This window comes from Octodon degus, unplaced genomic scaffold (genome assembly GCF_000260255.1).
Source record: "Octodon degus isolate 3935 unplaced genomic scaffold, OctDeg1.0 scaffold00016, whole genome shotgun sequence".
NCBI classification, from domain to species: Eukaryota; Metazoa; Chordata; class Mammalia; order Rodentia; family Octodontidae; genus Octodon; species Octodon degus.
The window spans coordinates 11227290-11232579 of record NW_004524592.1 but is presented as its reverse complement, the minus strand read 5'-3'; the positions used below and the strand labels follow the sequence as shown (position 1 = coordinate 11232579).

The 5290-nt window shown below is 44.2% G+C and overlaps 1 pseudogene; it reads right to left on the bottom strand.

The window, feature by feature from the left end:
- Nucleotides 1-1717: 1717 nt before the first annotated feature.
- Nucleotides 1718-2182, bottom strand: LOC105741590 (annotated as a pseudogene).
- Between the last annotated feature and the right edge of the window lie 3108 nt (nucleotides 2183-5290).

Sequence of the window (5290 nt, the reverse complement as noted above, 5' to 3'; positions counted from 1 at the left end):
TGGAGTCGGCAGTGGGAGGGCACAACTCTGTGCTGTCCTCACCCTGCAAAGGGCTGAGTGACAGTGAGGGGCTGCCAGTGTCTTGCACCTCCTTCCTGCCCAAGAAGCATGATGTGCACTTGTGAGGTTTAACTCGAATCTGTAGCATCCCGGCAGGCTGGACAAGCAGATTGCGGAGAATCTGGAGCCAGGGCAGGGAGGATGTCCAGCCAAGTGGAAAAGTTCAAACGTGTACCAGGCAGTCAGTGCTCAGTTTTTAGACTTAGGCTAAACAAATTCTCTGCTATTTAAACATTTTAGGAGTGACTACGAGTCACCCACCGTGTGGAAGGCACAAGGGAGAAGAAAGGTGCAAATGTACCATTTCCCTGTTTCGGGAATGTTTTATTATATAAATCCTACTTTTTTTTCTAGTGCTGATGACTGAACCCAGGCCCCACGTATGCTAAGCATGTGCCCTACCCCTGCGCTACACCTCCAGCCTCAGATCCTGCTTTTAAAAAATGCAAGCTCTGCCAAGTGCAGGGTCCTGAGTTCAATCCCCAGTACTGAAAAGAAAAAAAGAAAAAATTAAAATAAATAAAAAATACAACTGGGGAGTTAGCTCAGTAGAATAGGCACTTGCCTGGCAAGCACAAGGTCCTGAATTCAATCCCCAGTACAAAAAAAAAAAAAAAAAAAAAGCTCCAGGAAGGCTAGTTTGTTGTTTTTGTGCATTTTGGTTTTTTGTTTTGTTTTGTTTTTTGAACCAGGGATTGAACTCAGGCCCTTGCATTTGCCAGACAAGGGCTTATTCTACTAAGCTAGCTCCCTGGGTCTTTTGTTGTTGTTTTGAGATAAAATCTCACTATGTAGTTTAAGATGGCCTTGAACTCTTATCAGTCCTCCGGCCTCAGCCTCCAGAGTGCTGGGATTACACGCCTACAAGCCTAGCTCTGGTTTTATTGAATTGGCCTCTGGAACAGGGCCTGGCATAAAATATGTAACATATCTGAGATTTTGGATTCTTGAGAAACACTCCTTTGAGACTGTGATAAGTGAGATGAAGCTTTTAAGTTGGTTAAATGGGAAGGGCTCTGAGAAAGCAGACAAGAGCTTTCTACCAATCTGATTCACAGTATATTTTAAAAAAAAAGTTGTTGTTGTTTATTTATTTGATACAAGGTCCCACTATGCAGTTCAGACTTAGTGATACTCGTGTCTCAACCTCCCCATGCTGGGATTATAGGCATGCACAGCCAGTCCTGGTTCCAGAGCTGGCACAGCATGTAGTACAGGAGATCAAACCTAGGTCCTTGTGTTTGCCAAGCAGGCACTTAAACCACTGAGCTATTTCCCCAGCCCATACCAATCTGATTTAGTAAGTCCAAAATGGTCAGCAGAGCAGTGTCTGTACAGTTGGAATCATTTCAGTAACCTACAAGCATTATCTTCCAGCTGGCCGTGGCATAATCTAGTCTGAAAATCTAAGGACGGGTCAAGTGTGTACTTTTTCCTTCCTGTTGCCATATTGTGTGATGTTTGCTGCTAACATTATTACAATATACATAGACTCCCTCCCACCTCACCCCACCCCCGATACCGGGGATTGAACTCAGGACCTTGCGCTTGCCAAGCAAGCACTTATTCTACTGAGATATCTCCCCAGCCGTATCTAGACTCTTTTTTTAACTGAGGAAAAAAAGTATATATTTAGAATTAGCCAGCTGGATTCAGTTTAGATGATCCCAATTTTGTTGACAACATCCAGTGCATCATAATCAGGAGCCAGTCGAGCATATGCCTTCTTCTCCCCATCAGGCCTGATTAGGGGATTGACCTTGGCAACATCGATGTCATAGAGCTTCTTTACAGCTTGTTTGATTTGGTGCTTATTGGCTCTGACATCCACAATGAACACGAGTATGTTGTTGTCCTCGACCTTTTTCATGGCTGACTCTGTGGTCAGGGAGATCTTGATGATGGCATGGGGGTCAAGCTTGTTTCTCCTGGGGGTGCTCTTCCGAGGGTATTGGGGCTGCCTCCGGAGTAGTAGTGTCTTGAGACAGCGGAAGGTGGGCGACATTTGTATCTTTTTGTGGCTGTGGATGCTTTTCAGCACCTCCTTCTTGGCCTTCAAAGTTTTTGCTTTGGCTTCAGCTTTGGGAGGGGCACAGGCTTCCTTCTTTGCCTTTGGTGCCATCTTGGTAAAAGGCTAGACTTTTACCAAGTCTATTTTTTACAAAAATAACAAAAAGTTATTTTTGTGGTACTAGGGATCGAACTCAGGACCTTGTGCTTGCCAGGCAAGCACTTATTCTACTGAGTTATCTCCCAGCCCCAAGTTAAGTTATTTTTAATGTAACTAGCTCTATAGGTCACAAAATAGAAGAAATATACTAAGAACCAGACTGCAGGCATGCAGACAGGAAACTATGCTTGCCTTTGGTGTGCAAGCACTAGCAGATTTGAGCATTACCTTGAATGTTCCCTTTCAGCTGTTAACTGATATTCTGAGTTACATTGTCACCAGATATGGTTCTAGAACAACAAAACAAAACATTTGTAAGAATGGCATTCATGTCATCCTGGCACTTGGGGGGCTGAGGCAGGAGGATCACCATTAATTCAAGGCTAGCCTGAACTATAAAGTGAGATCCTATCTCAAAAACAAAAAAAAAAAAAAAAAAAAGGCTTTCATGACACATTTCTTTTATTTTTTTTAAATATTTATTTATTTATTTACTTATTTATTTAGTGTGTGGCCAGCTCAGCCCACCAGGGGGCGGGCGGGCCACATGTGGTGCTGGGGGATTGAACCAAGGTCTCTGTGCTTTGCTTGAGCTTAGCTTGTTCTAAGTAGGTGCTTTAGACCACTGGGCCATCTCACCAGCCCCGACACATTTCTTTTAAATCACAAAGGAAAAATAAGAATACACCAGTGGAGAAAAACTAAACATTCTCATCATCATAAGTCATTTCTATTTTCTTAGCTATTATCCACCACATGTCTGAATGTTTTAAATGTAAAAGGGTAAATACTGTAGTGGATTGGTAACTGGTGGTCAACTTGTTAGACTTAGCTGAGCTATACTTGGTACTGTGTATGGGAGGCCCACCTGAGGATTGGTGCCAGCAGCATAAGAGGCAGAACTGGAGAAACTGTCAAGAGGATATTAGGGAAGCTGTTGCAGCTGTTGGAAGTTGCTAGTTCTCTTGGGCTATTCTGCTGGAGGACCTTGTCATGCTGGCTTTCCTGATGAACGTGGCTGTTCTTGTCAGAGGAAGAGCTCAGGACCGTTGTTGCTGAGAGTGGCTGCAGTTCATTCTGGGGGAGCTCTGGTCCTCATCTTGGTCATTGCTTCCTGGCTGCAGAGGGGAAGATGTTACACTGCTCAGCCTCCTGGAAAAGCTTGCCACATTGGTTTTCCTGATAGGAACTCAGCTTTCCTCATCACTGGAGGAGTTCAGGACTTCACTGTTGATGATGGCTGTGGTGCTTACCTTGAGCATTTCTTCCTGGCTCCAGTTCGAATCCCTCAGCCTGCTAGCAAAGATCCTTCATCCTGCTGGCACAGACTTTCTAGCTTCCACCACTGACCTTTGGGCCTTTCCACCCCAGATCTGTGAATCAGCCTGGCATGAGACTTTGTCATGGGCTCTAGGCCTCCAGTTGGACTTCAGGGAGGCATTGTTATGAGCTCTAGGTCTTCAGCTGGACTCATGCAGGATATTAGGAGCCAGGCCCTCAGGTGGATTCTTTGGTCTTCAATGTGTGGACAGATTTCCTGCATGTATCCTGTATTGTATTGTTCCCCTTGCAAAAACCCTAAGCCATGACAAGTACTGTAACTTAATACCAACAAAAGTTATGGTCAAGACAAGGAAAGAGTGGATTGATTCCGTTTGTGGTGGGATCTGCAGATGCTTCCTGTTGCCATGTCCAGAACGATGTTAACATCAACCTCAGAGAGGCCGTTAGGCCGGGAGGAGCCAGGCAGTAACCATCATCTCTAGTACGAAGGAGGGATAAGTTATATTCCTTAAAATTTGTGAGCAGTAAACTCTGAATACTTCATAAAGTGATCATTGAGGATGGGTTAAATTATCTTTCAGTTCTTATAGCCCATGTCCATGTCTCAGAAATGAAAAACAGCATAGAGCTGGGCTTGGTGTCAGACATCCAGCCACTCAGGAGGCTGAGGCATGAGAATGCCTAGGAGTTCCAGACCAACATGGACAACAAAAAGAGACCCCACCAAAAAACTAATTTTGTGCCAGGAGTGGTGACACATACCTGTAATCCCAGCATCAGGAGGCTGAGGCAAAAGGATTGCTGCAAATTACTGATGTCAACAGTTAACCACTAATGTCCCTTTTTTTTCTCCCCTTAGTTCCAGATAAGTCCTCAATCTTTTCTGGTCTTTCATGACCTTGGCACTTTGGAAGAGTGCTTATGTTCATTTTGGAAAATGTCTTCCAACTGTTTTGGGTTTTTTTTTTTGGCAGAACTGAGGATTGAACTCAGACCCTTGCACTTGCCAGGCAAGTGCTTATCCTACTGAACCATCTCCCTGGCCCTAATTTTTATTTTATTTTATTTTATTTATTTATTTATTTATTTATTTATTTATTTTGCGGAACCTGGGAGTGAACTCAGGCCCTTGCACTTGCCAAGCAGCGCTTATTCTACTGAGCTCTCTTCCTGGTCCAAAACTGTTTTGTTTTTTTCTGGAACCAGGGATTGAACTCAGACCCTTGCACTTGCCAGGGAAGCACTTATTCTACTGAGCCATCACCCCAGCCCTTGGTTTTTTTGCCAGCTCAGCCCACCCCAAGGTTGGGGCTGGCAATGGCATGTGGTGTCAGGGATTGAACTGTAGTCCCCTGCACCTGCCTAAGCTTCCCTAAGCAGGTGCTTTAGACTGCTGAGCTATCTTGCCAGCTCCCAATTGGGGTTTTTTTTGTTGTTGTTGTTTTTTCAAATTGGGTTTTGTCAGCTGTTACATCATGATAAGATTCTGGTAGCATATTTTTGGTAAGAATCTCAGATGTGATGACCTATCCAGGAGTATGCGGTATCAAAGAACTACTATTACTGGGGTCAGGGGTTTAGCTCAGTTGCATAGCACTTGCCTGGCAAGCATGAGGTCCTGAGTTCATTTCCCAGTACACCTCCACAAAAGAAAGAAAATCGAAGTACTATTACTAAATGTATAGTTTCCTACTACTGCCATGAGTTGCTACCAATCAAGCAGCTGTAAACAATGCCCATTATTATCTCACAGTTTCTGGAGGCCAAGGCCAAATC